General features: G+C 35.5%; 1 long non-coding RNA gene across 1 annotated transcript in view; it reads right to left on the bottom strand.

The window, feature by feature from the left end:
• Positions 1–6147, bottom strand: part of LOC107165420 (uncharacterized) — a 229630-nt gene extending 223483 nt beyond the window's left edge. The window contains exon 1 of the long non-coding RNA XR_016191846.1: positions 5843–6147. This is a non-coding gene — a long non-coding RNA (uncharacterized LOC107165420). The remainder of the gene's footprint in view (positions 1–5842) is intronic.
• Between the last annotated feature and the right edge of the window lie 20380 nt (positions 6148–26527).

The following is a 26527-nucleotide window of genomic DNA, read 5'->3' on the forward strand; positions in this document are numbered from 1 at the left end:
ACCGATATGAACATGCCGAAATAAATCGCGCGAGTGCGTTCCTAAATTCCACCGACTACGACCTGCTGGAGCACAATATAATACCGCGCCCGCGTGAATAATGATATTGTTTTCTCCGTTCGTTGGTTTTCCATAAATCCCGGCCGAGCCTTTTGGGAACGATATTTTTTGACGTCACGTGAACTGAAACTCGTGGAAATATGCAATGTCATGCACGCGATAGGGAGACATATTGCTCTAGGTAGGCACACCGCGGGTTGAATATAATTGTATGATTTATAACCTGCGCGATGCTGCGAAAAAATACAATAACGGATCATTTTTAATAATTTTTATAAAATGTATATCAAGTATGTGAGTGATGCCTTGAAGTTGTAGAATAAAATTCGAAAACATGTTTGTGTGTGTGTGTGTGTGTTGGGGGAGGGGGTAGTCAAATAATTGCCCTAATTATACGCTGCTCAAATAGGTACAATCCGAAGATGGTATTTCGGTAAGTCGAAAATAAAGTTAAACAAAATTTTGTTATTCTTATGTTGCCGCAATGTTATTCCATTGAGGATAACTCAATATTTTAAAAACGTACGTCAATATAAAATTTCATAAAAAATTGATCGATTTGTTTGATTTCCATAAATTCTGGATTCTTTTGGGAACGATATTATTTTACTCGTTGTAGGCTTGTAGGTACTGCGGATGGTGAAAACAGTAACGAATAATTTTGATTAAATCTAATGCAGTAAAATCTGCTCATAAGGTTCTTCTCCTTAGGACCTAAAGAATCTGGTCGTTATATCCGAATGACAAAAACATATAACTATACCTACTGCTCTTGATATATGATGAAATCAACATATCGAATTTTAAACAAAATGTATATCGTTATAAACGGATTCTAATAATAGTAATAATGTTTTATAATAAGTGGGTACCTCAGAGTAGAATACAAATGAAAACCATATGTGTTGGATGGTATTGAATTATATTGTCATCATCAAACTGCTCAAATATGGTCTCCATATATGCGCGGTTGAAAATACAGTAAGTAAAACAAAGCGTTATTCATCTGTTACCGCAATGTTATATTGCTTTTTGAAAACAACGGTGTTGGTGTGTATAGTTAACAAATCCTCGTCAAAACATTTACTGTGATTTGTGTGTGTGTCGATGTTCGTCGAATAAAACATCATAAGCAAAAGGGTTTGTTTTTGTGGGGCGAAATGCTCTGCAGTGTGTATAATAACAATGTTCTTCATTTTAGCCGTGATTAAAACGCCACAATTCTTTAAAAAAATACACCCTCCTTATAAAAGCGCAATAATTAACACCAAGCGATTTGTTTTTGCCCTCTCTTCATTGTTTATGCACTATAAACATAATGTTTCATTCATTTGATTATAGCAGTCGACGTTTATTGCTTTTGTACTGAATGAATCAATAATATGATATTGGCGTTTATTTACAAAGCTTTATAACAATAAATCGTACAATTAAATGGATATACATCATAATACTATCTGTGCGAAAGTAAGTAACACAATTTTAATATGATTGATTTTTTGTATATTCAAAAAATTCTTCCACAATAATACAATATATGTGTATATTGAGTGTGTTGTGTATACACTATACGATGTGTCCTGACTGACTGACTGACTGATCTAGTTTGAGCCTAAACTACGACAGCTATGAGGACTTGACATTTTGACGGTGCCTTATCGTACCAGTGTACCGCCATATTATATATACCTATAGTGGTACACTAATGACATTTTTTTTAATATTTACATTTCATAGAGTTATCTCAAGGATATTTACGATAATCGGAATGAAATTGGAATTGAAATGTTTTGTTTATGAACGGTTTACACGAATAAATTGGTAAATATTATAGTTTATATATAATAATATGATTGGATATAATTTTAAGTTGATGTGCTGTTTGGTCGCTATTTTTTTACTCGCGCGGATTAAAATCATTACCCCATAAAAAATGTAATTATTTATTTATAGAAAAAAACCTACTTTCATCATAATCTTAAGTAAAAATATAACCATTTTAGGTGAAGAAAGTGAGTTATAATATGTGTGTACAGTATTAAAATTACTTTATATAAAATAAAAGAAAACCATATGAATAATAATAATAACCTAACCTAACCAATAAATTGGTAACATAATTGTATTGTAACAATTATAATATGTTACATGATACCTAAATATATATATATATATGTACTACACGTCTACACACTTAACATTATGTACGATGAACTGCTGACCAATACAATAATATTAACACACACTCATAACTGTAAGACCTATGGTCAATACACACCATGTATGAAGTAAGGTAGTTCACTGTGTACCTTAGACCTCAACACTCAACAAACATCGAACTCCGTATAACTACGATACAGTCAGATAGTTGGATAGAATATAATTTATATAGCTTGTGAGTATTATTATTTGTAAGTGTTTAATCTATAATAAAACTTAATGATAACTGAAACGGAATCCTAGTTATTTAAATATATTTAAGATCCTGTTATATATATATATATATATCTACCCCTGGCTACGGTAATTATATCTATAGAGTCCTACGACTCTCACTGGATATCTTATATTTAACTGGTCGTTCCCCCGACCACGTTACAGTATCAAATCGAATGGCAAATTTTTTTAACATCATTAGCACTACAAGAAAATAGATCTATGATGATCAGCTGTAAGAAAAATAAAGGTATACTTTCTTAAATACATTTTTGATTTTTAAATTTTTTTGAACACTTACGCTGAATTGATAACGAATTGAACAAAGTTTTAATCACGCGTAAGAGTTGGAAAAATTGATAGTTAACAAAATGCACGGGGTTAGGCATCATAAAATATAAATCGCACATGCTTCATATTTATATATTTATAATTATTATAATTCTTAGTAATACATTCGTCTCGAACAGTGTTTAATATATCTGTAGATTAACAAGCATATTATTGTATTCTAGTTAGCTGCACGACGATGGTGGTCAAATTGTATTTTGAGTGTGTTGTTAGCGGAAGGCGCCGGACACATTCCACGACATTATTGTATTGTAGAGGACATGATATTATAGTAAATATATTAAATATTCAAGGTCGACGCACTATTCATATTTGTTATAATATAATACCGACTATGATAAACGTTTTATAGAGCATACATTGATATTAAATCAACTTATTAAGAGCGGAAGAAAAGTTGAATAAACGATTGCACGCTTGAGACGTTATGAATAACAAAAAAAACACGACAAGATAAACTGGGATTAATTTTTTTCCACCAGAAACTACGCGCTCCGTCCGTTTTTCCAACGGGTCGCGCAAATCGGACCGAATTAATGAGACCTCACCCGTTGCAGAAATTTGTTGCCGCCCGCCGTATTATATTATTATATTTATACACGAGCGGTTAATCATTCTGCGGGCCAAACAACAACATCAACAATAATAATAATAAAAAAAGACACACAACGACAGAAGTCTGAATGATTATTTTTTTTAAATTTTTTTTTCTGTTCGGCGAAAGAAGAAATAATATATAATAATAATATGTGTTATAAATTATCCGGCCTGCCCACGAATCGGGATTATTTTATACGGAATTTTTTATATAGGAATATAATATAATACATATATACTATTATGTAATATATTTTATTTCTTCCAGGCTGTAATTTATGATATAATACACACGCACGGGTATGCATACACGCAGCAGTGTGCTCGGCAATAGATATGATATGTTATATGTTATATATATATATATATATATATATATTATAATTATATACATAGTAACGTTCGTTACAGTTCGTTCATAATAATCGTTAGTGGTTAGTGGTGCGACAAAGATATACCCAAATGTATAGTCAAGTCGTATTATTATTATAGGTTTAATATGGTATACGGTTATGACAATATAATATGGTGTCCTCTATTCTAAAGTCACGACTTGAGAGTTCGTGTAGATCCATTTGTTTTATCCTCCTGCTCCAAAACCGCGTACGTACCCCCCTACCCCTTCTACGATTCCATAGCGATTGAGTATAAATTTATGTACCAGAGCCAAACTGGGTCCAGCTATTAATTTCTTTCCATAACAAAATGTTTCTTTTTCGACCAAAAACTATCATGTTACAAAAACAAAGTTAACAATCTAACAAAATACGGCAGGTTATATTATTATCATCGTAATCGCGGCTTGGAATGCGTTTCAATTTATCAAAATATATTATAATAAATTAAAGAGCGGATTTTTAGGTTCTTAAAAGCTTAAAATATGACGCTAATATATATGTTCTAAAAAAAAAAAAAAATCGTGAAATATTCTCTAGATTATATACTAGAATATTATACTAAATCAAGAAACCATACTATATTTAACATGATATGATTTTGGTTTTCAGTTTTTCACTTATATTACATCCACCTATTCACGGTAAAACGGTCACATAAAAGTTGTTTGAAAACCACTGGGTTCTACAACACTTGTGAAATATTTAAGGGTTGACAATTATTTTACATAATATATTTTATACACACGACACTTGATACTTGAAACACTTTTAAAAAATGCACACGGTTATTCGTTAAATATGCACGAGGCACGACTGCTGGTAGTGTATTATGTAGGGTGCAAGGTGAGGGCCCTCTTTTACACTTGTATGTGTGGCGATCAATTGAATTAACATATTGTTTACAAAGTAATCTTTACAGTGTAAACGTTTTCAGGACAAACAATTAAAATAGGAAAGACGGAAATTTAATCTATGAGATAATTAATAATTATTAAAGTCGTTCGTCCAAAGTGCAGTCATAATCATATGTTTTATATGTCTGTAATTTACTATAATTATCTATCGTACGGTCGTTATTATGATTTAATACAAAACTTTGGCATGATAATATATCTACGCTTGTATGAGTCGACGAGTGGTCCATTCGTTTTCAAATAATATTATTATTACAATATGCGATAAAATTTTTGACTAAACTTTTTTTTTAGTAGTGTTTTCGACTAAAGAATTAATTTTAGCTCATACAATATGCTAATTCGAGCATGTTACCTTTTCCATTCCCACATATTTTTATCCAAACAGGTTGTTAATTTTAAATAGACCGTCAATTCGGCGAGCCACCCTTCGCGTTTATATATATATATAATATACACATCTACACACCACACGATGAAGGAATATATTTTAACATCTGGACGAATTTCATTTTGAAATGTCACATTGATTTTTACTTTTTTTTTTTTGTTCACTCGCGTTCTTAACGATTTAATTTCCAAAGGGAAACGTAAAAAAAAAAATAGAATCTGTCGTGACCAATGGCAATGCATGGTATGTGCGGTGCATGCAATACACTTGGGAGGTCCACGGGCGTTTTTTGACAGGCGTCAAAACGAATACGGTTTTTCTGTACGGAAATCAACCGGATTGACACGACCGGTGCGCGGCGAACGGGGCAAGAAATAAACATGTTAACGAAGCGAATTTTTTTTTTTACGAAAGGGTCATGGTCCCGAGGGAGGGACCGACTAGCGCGCGGACTCGGCGACAAGTCAAACCCTATTAAAGGGTCGCTTATTCGAAAACTCTTTTGGGGAAGAAGTACATATATATGTATATAAATGTATATACGCGCGCAGATACGTGTAAAAAAGTTTTTTTTCTAAAAAAAAGTATAACGCGTAGTTGACGAGTTGCGGAAATAAAATAAAAACGCGCGTATGTATTTTGATGTATTATAATAGGTAGATCGTTCGTTAGATATAGCAACACGTCATACTCACCCCCGAATAACATTCGGCGCTACAGCAGTGCCATCTGGCGGTGATTCTTCTGGCCGCGCGACCTTACGGTTTTCGATCGTCTCGTCACTCTCGTCGCAGATGCAGCCGCGGCACGTGCGTCTCCCACGATGGCCCGTAACGGAATGAGAAGAAAAAACCGAAAAAATCGCAATCGAAATCCAACAACCCTATATTGTAACTTGCGTCCGGCGGTGTGAACCGGTTCGTCGTGGCCGCGCCGAGACGGAGCCGGACGCGGCCGTGGCGCCGTCGTACCGCCGGACGGACGACAACCACGCGAGACCGGCGCGACAACCCCTCTGGCGCGCGCGAGTTTCATAAAAGTTGCGACGGCGACGGCGATGGCGACGACGACGGCGACGACGACGACGAGACGTCGGCTACGCGGTTTGCATGTTAAAAAGGGACTACACACCTAACCTGTATAATATTATAATAAACGCATTTGTCGTGCCGTCGGCGGCGATGCACTAAGCGCGTTTACGCATATATATTGTGTTTGTGTGTGTGTAATACGCGAAAGTATGAATGGGCCGCCCTCGTAACTGTGCCACGGGGGACCGCGTGCTCGAGTACGCGACGGCAGGAGCGGAGCGGAGGTGGCGACGGCGGCGGTGCATCCACCGCATTAGCAATTGTAATGAGGCCGAGCGCGACGCGCACGCCGAGATCGATATAAGAACCACAGAGGTCTGCCAGAGTCCAGCCGTACTATAGTACACGAGTATCACGTGTAATACATTCGTATATAGGTATACTTAGATATAGTTACGTGCTGTGTGTGTGTGTGACGTGTAAGGCCCAACAAGGGGTGGGGGGAGGTGCTGTCGGACTTGGAGTACATGACGTACTGTATATGTATAATATATTGCGTAAGATTGGGTTTGTGATTTTTGCGGGAAATTAGTATATTTTTCACAGGTTTCACTATATTATTATTATATACGTCAAATAATGTTTTATTTGTTTACTAATAACATTAGTGCTGAGCTGTGCCCTTTTGGCGACAAACGTCATAAATAGAGAAGATAACTTGCTGTTAACTGAAAAGGATAATATCGTACAACATTACAATCGCTTGTATGAGATCGATATCGTACACACGATTATATTGATAAATCGCAGTGGGGTCTGCATTGGCACACGACGTTGTAGATACGTCTTAAAGACGACTCGTCAGCTGCCATACAGTTGGTGTTGACTGCAGGTGACATGCGGGACGTATATAGAAGAGGGCGTTGAAACGAGGTGATCGAGATGGAACTTTGAAGCAGATTACAGAGAGAGAGAGAAGCACCGACGAATCGATATTATTGTTTATAAAGATTCGCAATACGCGGTGACGTTCGGCCTAAGAGGCTAAACCAAAGTGAGTAGCTATCAGCGTATATACGTAGGTAGTCGTGAGGTGCACAAGACGTTTTATGGTGTATAATTGTTGAAATAAATCCCCTAGAATACAACGTGGCAATCCATTTATTTATCACGCGATCGGCCTACATATCTCTAGAAATATCGACCAGCTGCAGACGATCGTCGATCGACTCGGCAGGTTGGCTGGACTAGAGCAGTGCGATGGACAATATTGTACCGTGGGGCTTAATAATAGCATCCGTAGTATGGCCAGACGAACCTACCACCGAACACCATAATAGCGTACACGTTTCTATATAAACAGATCGGGCAAAACGTATTTATTATTTTTATTATCCATCGCTCTCGCTGTCTGCAGGTGGCACGAGCGTTTTTAGCTAATTTGTGCCGTGCGCGGTGAATTCGATTGAACAATATAAAATAAAAACAAGATTATACATAATATCATTATCGACCAGAGTGGCGTGGCTGTGGACCATTTTTAATTTATTTTCTGAGGCGGCCAGGAAAATATCTCGCTTTTTAAAGTACTGTATAGTATAGGCACTCGTAATAGTTATTGATGATGAACCTAACCTATGACGTTAACTGCAAGTTGAATCTTAAATCGTGCTGAATATCCAAACGGGCGTGTTGTTGACGTCGAAAACGTATTATTATGCAATCGAAAATAAATATGCGTTGGGCAAAATAATGAAATGCGTCTTAAATAACATTCATATGGGACAGGTCCTGCAGCAGTGGGTCGTCGTCGGAGTCGCAGATGGTTATTGTGTTGATGATCTATAAATAGTTGCTAAAATCTGCATGAATAATAACCACCTGAACGCAAGTTGTGCTAAACGTGGTTTATTTTATATTTATAATATAATATAATAATAATACGTCAAACCTAATATCCTTCAAATTTCTGTTGTATTTTCTAAAATAGAATATTTCTAAGTCAAAATATAAAATGTGTTTATCGGGCGAAAACGGCGTTAGATTAAATTCAACAATCTGTCAAATAGAAAATACCTTATTACATGGGAAGAAAAAAAAACCATTTACCGGCTATAATATAGAGCTATCTCTATGCGCTGTACATAAATAGAAAAATGTAATATAATTGAAAAATGTGTCAGGAATAATAATATATATCAAAGTACAATATGGAAATCCGTATTGAACACCGTACTATTATGTATAGGTGCACATCTCAAATATTCGTATATTCGTGTGGTAATGCCAAAATCATAATAATAATCGTATGCTAAAATATAGCCGCCAACGGTTTGACATAATCTATTACTTGGTCAAATTTGTTTTCTTCTTTTCACCATTTTCCTCCATATATTCTTGCGGGAAAATTAAAATACCGACAGAAATCTGTCCACCCCGTCGCCCCCTCCGGAACCATGTCGTCGCGGATGTTTGGAAAAAACCACCCCCTCACACACACACATATTATGTATACATAATATGTATGAATGAAAAACCCTCAAGTCGGTTTGACGTTTCCGGACTCAGACATGTGTGAAATCAACACGTCACCGCCAACGACTTGGCGCGTAAATTCTCGTGACACCGCTGACGATGACAAGTCTGCCCGTAATATTATTGGAACGGACAAGAGCTATATGTATATAATGTGCTGCATAGCGTGTGGGGTATTGAAGAAAGAAAGAAAAAAAAATCAGTGCATACGTGTCACCCCCGTGGGTATCCGTGGCTAATCGAAATAAATGATGTTTTGTTATGTTATATATATATGTGTATATATTATATTATGCGACGACGTATAGTCGCGCGTAGTGTGCATTTGCATCGCCGAAACGTCAAATTTAAGCGATTCGTATTGTAATACTACGTATATACATATATAGGTATTATATAAGCTACTCGATAGTCGTGAAAATCAAATTTCATAGCGCGTTATTGTCAAAAGGGACGAAAAAATTCACTCAACCACATGTGGTGGTCGACCACATCTGTTCAATAACAGCCAGACAGCAGCAGCAGCGGTATTATAGTTGCGGTATATAGTTGTCGATATATATATATATACATCACGTTTTCCAACATTTTTTTATGTTATATTATTATTTCGGGAAAAACGCCCTCGTGAGATTGCACAAGAAAAAGGGACGACGCGCGCGCGTATCTATTATATATATATATGAACAACGCGGGCGAATTAAAATCGTATTAAAAAATAAACTCAAGGTCCATAAATTATTTTAAATTTTTAAAATCGATAACTGAACAACGGTATACTTACACACACACATGTGTAAATATATCACCTACCTATTCAACTAGGATTATGTTGGTGTTTTGGTATTTTTCCTGTAGGCTTTGCTGCAGGATTGCTATGTGCACTGTCTAAGTTATTTCGTAATTAGTGTTATCACGTAATCACCCGATGACGTGATAGTGATTACTTCAGGTATAAGCACAGAATATTCATCATTGGTAAAAGACATATTTTAGTATGCGTTCACGGTGTATACTAATAAATATTAATCTTTAAAAAAAAAAAAAAAAAAATAGCAAATACAGCCAATTAGGGGGCATGGGCCCTGTGACCCCCCTCCTCCCACCCACCTGGATACGCCACTGCACGGTAGTATACGATTTATATCCGCCAAAACATTATATTATTATGTTTGACTTTGCAGTCGAACTCAACTTAATAAATTCATTATATTTTATTACGTAGCCATCACGTTGCTTACTCGATATTTTCGTCGTTGAATTCGATTTAAATCGTTTATGTTTGTGTGGTGAAGATGATATACTAAAATGCGCTAAAAATATCAAAATGGCTCAGTCACGTTAGGATGATGTATAATGAATACAATAATGCACGATTAAAATATTTTTTATTTATCACGTCTGAAATCACGAAATGTTTAACAGTCAAAATCAAATAATGTCCACGTGGAAAGTTTCTTGTAAAAAAAAAAAAAATTATTATTATTATTATTATCGTAAACCAGTCTTGTTTCTCACACTATATAAAATATATAATTAAAAAAGATTTTTTGCAGTGACGGCCTTCCGTATGGTAATACACTAATACATAATTCATAATTTGTACATTTTATGATGTATAATATGTATATTAGTATTAAACAAAAAATTAATAACCTTTGTGGTTGATGTTTTTAACTTCAATTAAAAAAAAAAACATAAAATATGCATATATTATGATACTTTCGATTCAATAAAACTCAATGGAAATAATTATAAAAACAAAAATATGATAATTTGAGAAATATATAATATTTACAAACTCAATGTAAATATTATTATGTACCAAAGGGTTTTACGACGATATTTTCGATATTTAAAATAAGTGGTTATTTTTTTTATCCCGTCCACTGTTATCACACGATATTGTTATGATAATAATTTCCATGTTTCAACGGTATTTATTTACCAAGTATATTTCAATTTTTAATAGACGAAAGTGCTGTTTTATTTTATTATTATTCAAACTTTGTCTATATAGAACGTGTTTTATTTCACCGCAGACGAATGACTGGTGTGTGTGTGAAGGCTATAAAGACAAGCATAGGTAAAATGGGTAAAACAATAGTTTAATATGTATATAGGTTGGCGTGTATACATATTAAAAATTGTTGTGTATATATAAAACCAGAGATTCACTTATAGGATATATAATATTATTAAAACAAAAATGATGTTCATTTTTTCTTCCATTGTGGCGATATAGTGTGCGAGCATTTATTAAAGAGTGCTGTACGTCGTCGTGCTGCAGCTTATACGCACGCAGACGACAAAAGAAGAAAAACCACCCCTTTTTTTGGCTTCCCCTATTCGGCGCGTTCGTACCTAACCTATCTCTTATCTTATCTGATGAACCCCTGCTCACATATATATATATATATATATATATAATATATATATGTACGCGGCGTCTATATAACCCTGGGAATAATGACGAGTTTGTCGAATCCACGTACGCACAAAACAACAACTGGCCCGGAGTGGGACCCGCGCCCGTCCGATAACCATCGCAGTTCGTGACTGTTGACTTCAGAGCTCAAAATCGGTTTTCTACGTGCCCGAGACCCCGAAAGCGACGAAAAAAAAAAACATTACAAAAACCCTTTCTGGCTGCTTTTTTCCTTCATCTTCTGCGGGGGGTTTTTTTTTTTTTTCTGTGATCGGCTGGCTAAAGATAGTACCTATGCATAGGTAGGTGTAGCGTATACTTCTTATAATAATAATAATAATAATAATAAATAAAAAGACGGTTCCGTGTAAAACAATGTTATTATTATTATTATTATGTACGTAGGTATACACTGCCGCGTATACGTGTCGGGTAGATACGTCACGAATAGGAAACGCAATTAGACGTGACATCCGGCCGGTCGGATTGGCCACAAATCATGGTCGGCGGCGGTCGCCATCAACCTGTGTGCGCACCACTGATAAGATCCGTTCCGGGACAACAATGGATAATGGCCACGGTAGCCGAGTTGGTCGGTTTTTTATTGCTATTATATATATATTACGCTTATTTTTTATTATTATTTTTTTTAATGGTTTGTCAGGAAATAAATGCAATAACAGCGTCTGCACCAATGTTTTCCAATAATAATAATAATAATAATGCACATTACACACGCGCATGCAACTGATAAAAGATTGAATAACTTGCAGTGTACTGTTTATTATTATCGTCATGGGAGTTGCGGATATCCGAACGCATTAAAAAAATAAAATACACACACAACGCGATGTGTACCTATAGGTACAATATAGTACATATATACTATATAGTCATATATTATAGGTCAAACAGTATTATATTATAATATCGGTCTTTTTGCAGTGTTCACATATTTAATAATATGATTCGATGCCACATGGTCTGCAATATTATAATTTTTGTGTATGCAAATAGCTTCAGCAGGTATCTATACAATATTGATACTATATAGGTAGGTATATCACCAAACACTAAAAACATTGACTATTGTAGATTACGATTTCAACAATTTTCTAAAAATATCCAATAGACAGGAACTTATGCCCGAACCAGGCAACATAAAATCTGTTTTCAGATTTCTAAAGTCATCAAAATCGTATAATTATCTAATTTAATACTAATCTTTTGTCATGGATTTAGTATAAGCAGCTTTTCACCCAGTCCTCCTACCACTCTAATTCTTTAACGATATAAAATATAATGTCCAAATAATATTATATATTATGTGTCTATAATAGTTATTGTTTTTGTATTCAACATGATATATCAATATATTATGTAATATGTATGTTCTTCTTTTGGCCAATGAACAAATAATTTTATCTTGTAGCATTTTATAAGTACAATTTTAAATTTCAAAAGATCTCTATGGTCTTTGTTGCCGTGGCTTTGATAAAAAAAAAAAAATAATAATAATAACAATAATAATAATAACAGCTAGCAGCTGGTAGCGCGTGTCGCAGTAATACGAAAGGTGTTGATGTCTATATCATTATTAATGTCTACAGTGAACTAAACTGTTGCGTATTAGCAATAGGTCGCTTACAGTGTTAATTATCGACTGTGAATATATTATATTATTATTGTATCTGTCAGCAGTTAATCGAGTCGTGTTTGCACTTTGGTGTATACAGTTTACAGTATATAATTTATACACGGCTGCAGGTTTCATGTACCATATTATCACATAATGATGTATAATAATAAAATTATTGTTACATTGTAATAAATAATTATACTATAAAATCAATGCCAATTGTTTACCATTTTACCTAATTGTATACGCCGTAACAAAAAATTCATAAATATAATATAACATATTAGCTCAGTGATATTATAATACAAACATTCGATTCGTAACAAGGGTAACGGGATCGAACGAATATCACTTCAAACACATAAGAATCGCTTGGTTACATCGAAAAATACCTTTATTTTCATAATATTTAATTTAGGTCGATGAATATTGACGGCAAGTAATTTGTGCTAGAAAAAAATTTCATTCAGGTCTTTTGCATAATTGTTTAGAATAAATTTAACAACGGCTATATATATATATACCATTATCATATTTAAATTGTATTTTTTTTTCGTTAGTATCGAGAACCGGAGGAGGAACGATGGTACTTCTCCTCCGGCCCCCATCGTTTATTGATAATAATTATTAATAACCAATTACACATTTATGTAGCTATTACAATATAGATGGTTATGTACAATATAATACTCGAGAGCTTGCGCCTTCGCCTACATTTTTGAGAAACTTAACACTACGCGCAATCGTTAGATTCCGAAGGTGTTTATGCGGCCCGACGACGTCGTTTCTCATCCTCCTCTGCAGTAAGGATGTTTTCCGCCATTGAATAAAAATGTTTGAAAACTTCCTCTGCTTTTCATTATGAGAACCGCGTGCTTCTCGATTGAATCCGGCGGCAGAGTCTGAAACACTGGACCGCAGATCATGTCGGGCACGTCGACGGTGCTCGGACGACGACCTAGCCGGGAGGTTACAGTACTTCCCGGAATTCCTTCGCTGGAATAGACTCACCGGAAGAACGCGCTGTGTTCGACGGTGTCCGAGTCATCTGCACACTGCAGCCAACAACGCTGACTGGCGGCCCTGCCCACACGATGTAGGTACCACTGTAAACAACCATGGCCCGTGGTTGCCTCCTGCGTCACGTGGAACGTCAGAGGCACCCACCGGACGGTCCTCCCTAGCCATCTTCCCAAGTGTCAGGGATGACGCAACGCGACCATGCCGGTTTCGAGGTTGCAGCTTGCCATCTAGCCTGTCAGGCGCCGATCGTAGCGTTTCTCGCCTCGCGTTTCGCGGTTGCTTTATGGAACGCTGGTTATCGTTTGCGCATCATTATTGTTAATTTTAACCTTTTTTGTAAGACATTTGCGTATCGTTCGATTTTTGGGTTGTACATCGTTTGCGCATTGACCGTTTAAAAGGTCCTGCATCGTTTTGCACATCAAAATTATTCAACAATAAACAATAGAAATGAGAAAAAAAATGTGTACCCCAAGTGCAAATTCTTTTCTAACTTTGGTCTTAAACTTTGCTCGTCTCTAAATCTATTCACGTAATGTTAAATTTTCGAATATTGCATATAATGTGTATAATAAGGTGATAATATATAGTAGGTATACTAAGTAAAAATGTAATTTTGTAACTTACATTTTCGAATTTTTGATGAATTTTGTCAAAATTTGAACAAAAAACTGTTTATGAATATACATTATTTTTTAATTTTAAAAATCTTAAATTATTTATCATCTGTATAATATTATACAACATTTACCCAACACTATACCCTTCTATTGTTTAGAATATTGATGCGCATTTGATGTACGATAATTATTTGGTACAGGCCAGAACCAGTGCAGCCTGATCCGACACAGTATATTTAAACTGTATAATATAATATATGTATGAATAACACAAATAATTGCAGTACACGGTGAAACTTTCATATCACAAAGTCCACGAGGATAAAAGAGGACGATTGCCACTATAAAGAAATTCGTCGAAAAGTATTTATTACCTAAATTCGGTTCTCAAAAATAAATCGTCCAACAGAAAATGTCGTTAAACGAACATTTTTTGTAATGAAGTTCCGTTGCGTATGAGTTTTTATATAATCACCGAATTATAGGTACAGCCAAAGGCTTAATTCAAGAGCTTATATTATGTACGTGTGAATTTGAAAATTTGATACACCCACTACACAATTTTCCACCAACTTTATTTCTCAGTACGAGAGCAATTAAAAAAAAAAAATCGAGTGTTTAATACAATTTATTATTATTGTTTTCTTCGTTACTCGTCTGTTATATTAATTTCCACATAAAACAGTATGTCTGATAATTTATTGATAATATTTGCAGATTCCGGTATATATATATGTACATGCACGGTTATTTTTTCAATGTCAGCAATTTCGCATTATTCCGTGGTATATATATAAAGATGATAATAATAGTTTAATTGTAGTTAGTTTCCATAAAAAAAATATATTATATTGGTTGAAGACTTAGGTATATAAGAATACGCGGATTTGGATGATGTGTAAAATCAAAAAAAAAATTGTTAAAGATTATTACAAACCGGTTACATTTATTTATACTTGAAATGGTGCAATTTAAAATCTCGAAACGTTTCCGCCGAAAATCCGTGTTTTCGCAAAAGCTATTTTCGTAAACAAGTCGATGTGCGTTCATATAAAATACTACTGTTGTTCGACAACATTGTTATACTTGTTAGTTTGTTACTATAGGGGAGATCATTCGTTAGTCGTACGATCGACGGGTCCAGGGGGTTGGCCGCTTCCCCGCGAGATCATTAAATTACGTGTCTTCTGTCGTATTTTATGGGCAACCAGGGTCATCGGTTTCCGTAACCGCGCCCTTAATTGGTCACCGGCACCCGGGTTAAGGTTAACGACACGCCATTTCGGACACGAGGTGTATGTTTGTGTGTATGTTTTCTGTTAAAAGTCATCCCCTTTTACGCCGGGGCTTAGGGTTGCTTAGTCCACCTACACACTACCGCCGCGCCGTCACCCTCTCGTAGGTGTAATGATGTCCAATAACAATTTAGGGGGAAAACGGACGTTTTTATTTTGACATTATTATACCCTTAAATATATGTGTTGTGTCGGAATCTCATCGTTACTGATTCATCAATGGCGATAAAAATATAGGAATTACGACACAATAACGATATCGTATTATCCTCGCAATATAATTTTGCTTTTAATTATTAAAAATTGATTATTGTTGTAATATAATTATATACTTCCGTCGTTCGCTGGTCGTGATAGGTGCAACTAAATCATGACGACAAACAAACATTGAATGTAAAATAAACATATTTATCAAGACAGAACGTTATGATACTAAAAAGGTTCAACTTTGAGGAAACATTATAATAAGTAAAATAATATTATATGACCATCGATCAATTAATTTATTTGATTTTATTATTTAAAATTTAAATATATATTATTTAGTTCTACTTTTGTGTGATGTGCACAACGACTTGCGCTAGTCGTGAGTCTAGTCCGATTTGCATTCCGAAAATTCAAAATGTTGACAATCGAGGGGATATACATACATATATATATATATATAGTATATGTCACGCGGTATTTTAGATTTACTTCTATAAAATATATGCACAGTGCGGGTATAACCATAAATCAAATGGTACCGTAAACCGGGATATTACGGGTTATGATTGTTTTGTGGGGACAAAAGAAAAAAAACTCGAAGGGTTAGCTTTTGTGTGACTGACCAGGGAAGGACGACGGCTAAAGATAACATGTTCTTAAATGGAAAAGGAAATGCCTTAAGCTCCCAAAATACCCGAATCGTCTTGGATTCGTACTCCGAGTATGGCTTTTGTTGTTTCAAAAATCTCGGAGAATTTGAATTTAGAACCCTTTTTCCTGGGGATTAGATAGAAAAGTTATGTTTTTTTTAAATATACGATTTTATTAACAAAAAAAAAAAAAAAAACACACGCCCAGTATTGCGGTTGTCCAAACAATATAACGAATGTTGTTATTTTCATTTATTTTCGCCTACATTTCTCTACAACAGACTACAAGTCCATATAACTAGTACTACAGTAGTAAATTCGGCGAGTAAAACAATGAACAGTGTGTAATCACTATTAATGCCTCAAGTTGATTGGTCTTATTAACTTTTGCAATCGGATTTAACGTAAAATGTTATCATTTTATTCGATGTTATTACATTTTAGGATAGGACAGAAACTCAATGCGCGTGTAATGCAATCATGTACAGTTAATTGCCTACACTTGACGCCTCCGATCTTAGATCAATAAATTTATTTTCCGGTACTTTCATACCAATACATTTATTAAAAATTTGTCAGTATCGGAATGTAGAAATCGTTTTTTTTTTGTTTTATTCGAAGTGTTAACTTTTGTAAATAATTATGAACGAGAAAGTCAATGACAATATTTATAATTAATATTAATATACGTAATATAATAGTAATATTTTTATTACGATATTATTAATCAATGTGCCTACAATTTTTACTTAGATGTACTATACTTCCTTCAGGGAGAAAAAAAATATAAGATCTGTGAATATAATAAATTAGGAAATCATTTAACTGAAAAACGAGAAACTTTTATTTTAGAATTTTTTGATTTAGAACAAGGAAAATTAAATATTCATGTTTATCTATGCAAAATTTAAAAATAAAAAAATACATAGTAAATAAATTTTTTTTGTTTTTACTACCACATTGAGATATGAGATGCTAAATAGTGAAAAAAAATGGTTGTCTTATGCGTTGATTGGTTCACTCGGTACGTACAATATTTTTTTATTTTTTTTTTAAAGTTTATTAAGTCTTCAACAACACAGGTTTTTAGCCTACTTTAATCAAAATTTGTACAAAAAAAGAGAGGAAAATATTTATATGTGTACATTAAATTTTGGAATACATTTTACTACATTATCATAGTTATTATTTACAATGTGTATTTAGTGTTTATATTATGGAAAAATGTACTGATTGCAGCTGTGTTTTCATGTTTGAAGGCTTGACAGAGTGATGCAAGATTTTGGAGTATCTTACGTGCTTCAGTGTATTTGGGGCAGGCGATTACGATATCGTTCAATTGATAGAGTTACGTTGCAAGTATCACATATGGGTGCTGGTTCTTTTTTTATGAAATGTACATGCGTCAAGTAAGATGAGTGGCCTATTTTGGCTCGAGTGACGGTCACTTCCTCTTTTCTTTTTGGATAGTTTAATTTCTTGACGAGTAATTTTGTGTTTCTCAGTTTGTTGGCGAGGGGAATATTTTCCCAAAAAAGTTGCCATTCTTCCAACGTACAATATTGTACGAGTATAATATGCTCGAGTATTGTAACAATTATAAATGTATACACACACACACACACACAACCGAAATAGAAACCTTTAAATATATTTCTGATATTTACATATACTTCCGGCTACGGTAATTGTTATATCTCTCGTCTGTGGGGTCCTACCTAACCTAACACTCTCGCTGGATAACTTATACTTATATAACTGCAGATCGTTCCCCCGACCGCGTTGCAGTGCAACGCTGCAGCATCGTCGGGCGCCGCGGATGCGCGTAAAACTGCATCGACGACAAGAAGATGATGTTTCCGAGTCTCGGGACGTTTCGCTTTGCGGCTGCACCAGTGAGGCGTATTATAATATAATAATATTATATCGTTGCTGTGGGGTGGGTGCGCGGGAATGAAGAAACAAAACGGTCGATCCTGTGTCGTGTATCGCCGGTAGTCGGTGCAGGAGAACATCGCACGATCTCGCCAATAATATAATAATAATAATAATAATAATATGACGACGACGCAACAATAAAAGCATAAATAACGCACTCGTGTGCGCTACTAGGTATTATTATAATATTTTACCACACACACACACACACGAACTATTGGAAAACGTACAAATGTATACAGTAGCGGCGGCGGTCATCTCTTCAGCGGCAAAGGGCGCCCGCCTGTGTCACGACCGGAACCGATGTATATATACGCGTCGCCCCCTCTCGCCCCTGTCGCAAACATATCAGGACTCGCGGCGGCCGCTATTGTGCCGGTGCATTGTTTTCTGGCCAATACGCAAATAATAATAATGGAACAAAAAAATAATGTAAATATATATATTGTATACGAGAGTATATATATGATATCGTCGACGACGACTACGAATTTTTTCTGTATATTATATATATTTGTTTCTCCGCCGCCGCCCCCGCCGCCACTCCGTGCCGGTTTCGCCTTACCGGGACATCAAACGATATATATATATTATTTCTGCTGCTGCACAGTTGGTCGTTTTTTTCTCCTTTATTCTTTATGTGTCGACGTCGAAAAATCGTCGTCGCATTTTATTTTATTACGCGCGCGTCGTCGTATTTATGCTCCGATCGATTGCAAAATAATAATATATACAACACACACACGCATACACGTATACGCGTATTATACAGTATAATGACTGGTTTTTCTCTCCGTCACATATTATTGTCGTACGCGTACAATATATAATATATAATATACCTACGTGACCGTACCGGCCCCGCGGTGGTGCGTTCTCGTCGCCTATTATATATACGTCAACCCAAAAACGGCCGTTTCCGTTTACATATATTATGCGAGTGTGTGTGTTAGGTACCTATACGGCACACGCGTCTCGGCCGTACGGGTCCAAACGGGTTGGAGGTGACGCGGTGGCGGAGGGCTCCATGACACGACTACGTAATGAGAGACGACGACCAGACGAGACGAGACGGCGGATGTAGAGCCGATGGTATTATATTCGGACGTATAACTGGCAGTCGCTATTATTGTCGCCGATCGAGTCGGACCCGCGGCGTTTGGGTAACTCGATTTTTTAGTTTTGTTTTTTTTTTATATAATATTATATATGTATTACTATACGGTACCTACATATATAGCTATAGCACGCTACCTATTATATGATTATATATGTATGTTGTTTCTCGGCTGCAAGGCCGGTTCACGACGTTCGATTTTCTGAATTTTCATTCATATATATAGCTGACGTTTTCCCTCCCCCCTCCCCCCTCCCACCTGCATAAACATCTGCACAACACCGGTGGCTTCGTTTCGTTCGGATCCTCTTCTGTTCGCAGATCACAGAAATATTATACTGTTGGCATTATTTTGTTGCGTAGCGTACCTACTATTATTACTTAAAAAAATTATCGCCCATGATGAAATCTCGATAACTCCAATCGGTCGGGAACAAAACCATACGTCGAAAATTAGAGTTATAGAAAAAAAAAAAAACTAGTCAAGTACTGATACTTACCATCGAAATGCAGGTGCAGGGGCCAAGACGTTATTATATGTTTCGAGCTATTCGAAAATTTGACTTATAGACGTTCGAGTTGTATCGAGACGCCACTGAATATATGTTCATAATATTCTGTCTTTATCGTCGTCGTGTATGGGTACGAATGGAATGGAGGTGGCGGTTGTGGGATACATGCCTCCATAATATGACACGACTACGTAATGAGATTGCGGACGACAGCAGACGACACCGAGACGGCGGCGGATATAGCTGCTGATATCCGGACGTTCCTGCAGGCTGCAGTAGCTATTTCCGGTCAGTCAGACTATGGCCGTGACGTTCGAGTATAACTCTGTTGGTTTTTTCCTATTGGGTATGCGTTTACGATACGTAGTCATTTTGTAATAGTTCTCAGCAGAGTTCGGACGCCAAAGTCAGTGCAGCTCTGCAGTAGTCGTGCAGTGTTATTTCGAATTTTCATCTCCATATTTATAGTCGATTGACTGCGCTTGCACTGTGGCGGAAATTTTCCACGACGCCGAATTATCGAACACCATCCTATAAATACAGTAATCGGGTTATTAGCGACAACGATATCATAATTTTTGTCGCGTCTCGTTTCATCCGAACCCTCTTCATCGCGCGGCAGTAATATTGTAATATATTGTTGCGCTTGGTACTTAAAAAAAAAAAAAAAAAAAATGCGACGCATAATGACGTGCATATATTATTATATTCCGTGTTTACTTTTTGAACGATTAAACACCGCGTACGACTAAATGTCCGGCAATAAGAATGACTAATGAAATCACTGAAATTAACAGTCCATAAATAGGATATAACGGCGGTAGTATATACATTACAATAATATAAAGGATCGTTGACTTTGTACAATGAACATCATTGTTGTCGTTGTACAAAACGAGTGGGGTGATATACTTCATAGAGCACCCCTCTGCTGTAGTGGGTTAGTGTTCGTCGTTAATAAGTAATGCCGTTTAAGTACGACGTATGACCATCATGTCATTATTATATTCAATGAGATTTCGGATGAAACAATAATTATTATAAATAATAATATAATATTATTTTATTTATCAATCCGTGTATTATTATAGTGTACAATACGAACGCATTAACGTCCAACAGCTATTACAATATATAATAACCAAAATATTAAAGTGTCGTGTGATTATAGTCATATTTTATAACAGAACCTACGTCAACATAATACATATTTATTACGAGTTTTATATCATTAACAAGTCGTCTGGGTGTTGAAATTAGCATAATAATTATTATAATTGTCATGTTTTTTTTTTCACGAGTACGAGGATTCCGGAACTTTAAACTAGACCGGATGACGAGAATCCAATAACATTTTTGCGACATGGGTGGTACAATACGTCATACCCATACCCATATATTATATAATAATAACAATTATTTTTATTATTATTATTATAACAATAATTTATTCAGTTGAATAAAACGGGCTGAAGACCATGCAAATAGTACCGATAAATAGTTTATAAACGAGAACCATATTATAGAAGTAATACAACATTAATACTACGAGTGTCTTACGTATAAGTTTCTAAAAATTTCTCGGAATATTACATGACCTATTTCATTTCGATGAAAAATTAAAAATCAAATTTTAAAACTATAGTAGGAATGTGCGGTTAACACCTACACCAAGATGAACGTTAAGTGGAAAATGTCGGAGAACAATTTATTGCTTACATATAGTACATCATTACGTAAATCAAAATATTATAATAGTTATATTCCTAATATATTGTATGTCTTTTTTACATGATGATCGGAAATCAAATATTGATAATAGTTAATCAGGTATGACATCCTGAACCCAACTATAGAGACATATTATTATTATCAAAAACACAAAATAAAAAAAACACGTTTTTCAATATTTTAAGAAGAGTGAAAGTTTCGAGTTTGAACACCTCAGCCCCCAATTGTAATTTTTTGCGCCGATCTACAGAAAACAACTCATTAGTTTTTATTATAGTTTTTATTAGTTATTAACAAAAAGTTGTGACAATAAGCATCATTCGATACAGACAGTATATTATAGTATAATATATTCTAATTTTGCGATAGTCTGTATACAATTATTTTTTGCACTCGCAAATCAGTATAGATCACGTACACAGGCTGTATATGGGATACAAACGATTGTGTGTTATCACTTATCGGTTATCAGTCATCAGCTGCATTGAACCGTGATTAGGTATTACCACTTATAACACACCCCCCTCCCCCACTCACCACTCAAAATTTCTGGGCACGCCACTGACTTTAGGACTTAGCTATATAGGTTGCAGATATAGTTGGCCAATATAATATTATTATACTTCATACACGCACATATACACAATAATACGGCTCATTGTTCGAGAAGGACAAAAGGTTGAACAATTGTAATAATTATGGAGAGACTATTATGACGCGCGTGCCTATTTACATGTACCTACCGAGGAAATCGATGATTAAGTGTTTTGCAGCTCGTAAATTACAGTTAAATATTAAAATATAACCGCGAAATCATCGGATGGGTGCGCGCAACTCGCAGCGAATCACAAATCAATAATAATAAAATTGTCTTTCGACGTACCTACCTATATATATAATATATATGTATATGCTCGTTGAACACGCATCATGCACAACTTATGTATTGTTTTTTTAGTGAATGGCTCGTACGTGGCGGCGGTAGAGGTGCGGTGGTTACCGTATATACCGTACAGGTACTAGACCAAGGTTCGACGACCTAGTACAGTTTTTATTTTAGCCCCAAACCGCGGCGGAGTGAGCGGACGAAAGAATTTCCGGTTTCGTTTTTTTTTTTTCATTCTATCTTTCCCAACGCCGTCGTCGTGTCTTATATAAATATATAATAATATTATTATTATTATTATTATTATTATCCGATGTACAATATGTCCGTGCCGTGGCGGTGCGAAATAAAAAAAGCGAATTTTTCGGTGGCCCACGCTTGGCCGGAAGAAGGCGTGCGGTTGCGTGGGACACCGCCGCGCCGTCGACGAATAGGTTCGCGTCACGACCCGCCGCGAACACGATTTTGTCATTAGCCGTCATCCCGGTCGTTTGTGTACTCGTCTACGGGTGTGCGGGTGTGCGGGTGTGCGTGTGTGTGCAGAGAGAGTCTTCCAGTCGAGCTGTATACAATGCGAAAACTCTTGAAAAACTATTACTATTATTATTATTATTATATGTTGAATGTTAAGATCGCACGGCGGCGCTCTCGCGTGTATATATATTATATATATGTGTGTGTGTGTGTTATGACTGTTATGTATGTGCGCATGTTTTTGTGTAAATGTTTTGACCGCATCTTACGTGTTTGCTGTCGGCCGCGGGTTAGGACGGACATGAATAAAAAAAAAAAAAGGAAAAGATAGCACGTGAAAATTGATAAAAAATAAAAAGGCCGCAGGCGATTTTGGGGGAAATATGCAAATGGCGCGGGTCGGTCGTCATGGCTACCGTGGTATGTGAGGGCGCGTCTGTGTGCGTATATGTACAGCGTATATAGGTGTGTGTGTGTGTGTGTGTGTGTGTATGTGTGTGCCTGTAAGTAATAAGCGGGGCACGCCGTGTGATTGTGCTGCTCGGTTTTATGGGACACCCCCTCACCATATACTTGTACTCACACACACACACACACACACATGCATACAAACACTTCCCCTCTTCAAAATCGCGTCCCGTCTCTCGCCCCTACATAACGCGTGCGACCGGGCTAACCGTTACCGCGGTAATGGTGGTGGTGGCGCTGGGTCGATAGGTTTCGTCGCTGTGGTCAGACCGCACTCGGGCCTTGTGCTTGCCCCTGTACATTATGTTATAATAATGTGTACATGCTGCCTCAAGTCCTCGTCCTTGTAGGTGTAAATCAAATTATTTCGATTTAAACCCTTTCGGGCGAAACTGCACGACGGAAACGCAAAAATTACAATAATTAATACCGTCGTACGAAGCATGATATTATTACTCGTATGTAATAATAATAATGGTCATATTATTATCGTCATTGTACCTATATAGGTATGATAACGTAGTAATCGATTTGTGTTGTCCTGCATGGTACGGATGAACACTGCACACTAAACTGCAGCTGAACGCGGTGCACAATAGAAAAATACGATAAATCCGTGTAACTACGTTTCCGTGTGTCGGTGCAATGCGAATATCCGCTGCATCACCGTTTCCGCAAAAAAAAAAAAAAAAATCCTACGAGCAACTACCCAAAATATTTTAATATTATATAATATAAGGTATGCAATATGACGTATTATATATAGGTAACTACCACACATTATTATTATGATTAAAATATGCAGGCACTAAATAACCCTTTGCATTTTTAATTTGTTTGTTTTAGTTTGAATAACTTAATCCGACGACGAACACTATTCTACGAACAAATTATGATCACGAGTGTCGTTTATATTATTAATAATTCAAGCGACTAATACACGATTCTTATCATGTGCCCAGGTATACCGTAACCATAATTTTCTGTCAATGTTATTTTCATAAAACTAATAATTGTGACTGTAATCAAAATCTAACGGTTCGGAAATAACATTAATTATTTTTTATGCTTGGGACAATCGTATTGTCTTATACGAGTGACCAGCTAAGTCGTACTCTTTAGGACAAACCTAAATAGATGTGTAAAATGTCATATTATATTAGGTATGATGACTAGGTAACGATTTGAACACAATCGATCATATTTTTAAGCAGGTGGTTTGTGCCATCAATTAATTTAAACTGCTAGAGAAAAGAAATAATGGCTGTAGCTTTTCGACTTTTTTTTTAATGATATGTCCTCATACCTCTCAAGTTCTTTGGTACTTTGGTAAATCTAATAAACACTGCGTAAACTCAAACAAATTATACATCAGTCACCAGTTTATCGCGTAAGCCAGTGACTCTCAGACTGTGGTACGCTTACCCCTTGCTGGTGGCACTAGAATTTTTTTAAGGGTATTTAAATTTTTTAATGTATATTTTAGTAACTAAAAAGGGGTGCCCAAAAAATGTATTGGTAAAAAGGAGTACAGTGTTCATAAAAGTTTGAGAATCCCTGGCGTAAGCTATAAAATGGTTCAATAATGAATAACAAAATCAAATGACAATACCAATACAGCAGCTACCCACTAATATAAATATAATATATAATACTTAATACTATAATAATTATAATTATTTTTGAACATTTATAATCATTTATTTTCGTACGAGAAAATAAACGCATATTATTGTTGCATATATATAAAACGTGTTTTTGTAAACAATAATTTTACACGATGATGGTTATATTACTTAAACAAGTAAATACAATATTAACATTTATTATCATTATTATTATTATTATTATCATCATCATCGTTGAACGGTATGCTGAAAGAATTTGTGACGTGTGTCTCGCTTTCATCTTCAGTGAAGTGTGTAATTAAATATTATGCGTTATGACGTTTTTCGAATAACATTAAAAACGATCGAGTTTTACAGAGTGCAATTCGGCCCGTTAATCTGCACACTGTATACGAGATACCGTACGAAGTCGACACGTCGTTTGTATATAATTTTTTTTACAAAATTTACAACAATAATAATATCGTTCGTATATATTATAAAATGTATATCATAATATGTTTCAGCAACCGTCCGCGGCTGTAGTCGTTTCAACGTCGTCGAAAAATGTCATACAGTCAAAAGTCACTGCGCTCTCATCGAAAATTAATGTAAAAAATATAATCATTATGTACGCGTATTTGCGTATATATAGTATTGTATACTTTTTACATATATACATTAAAAAACTTTTGTGTAATGTGTTTAAAACTTTTTCCTTTCTCAGAGATGCCTCCGCGTGATGGTTGTCGGCGATTTTTGTCATCATTATTTTGTTTTCGAACTCGCGTATCTTTCATCGCACAACTCGCGCGATCTGTATGTATATAAAAATATATATATATGTATATGCCCAACATTTGTGCACGTACCTATATAATTATAATAATGCATATTATACGCCGTTAGTGCACTTATATTATAACTACAACAGTGTTGTTATCCCACCGCGGTTTATCTCATCAAGTCTATTTCTAACAATTTCCGCTTCCTTTTAATTCATATTTTATTTTTAGAGGTACCATTATATTATCATAGTATATACGTTGCAGCGGTTCTCAAACTCTTTTTCGCGTACCATCACTGAAGTATAATAATATAATCAATCAGTCCGTGTACCACATTTTGAGAACCGCTGCTGGTATTATATATTATAATAAATAATAATACAAAACGCATTATGACTAAATTGAACCTTTTTTTTTTCATTGGTCGTAAC

This window comes from Diuraphis noxia, unplaced genomic scaffold (assembly GCF_037042655.1).
Source record: "Diuraphis noxia isolate RWA-SAM2 unplaced genomic scaffold, SU_Dnox_SAM2 contig0005, whole genome shotgun sequence".
NCBI classification, from domain to species: Eukaryota; Metazoa; Arthropoda; class Insecta; order Hemiptera; family Aphididae; genus Diuraphis; species Diuraphis noxia.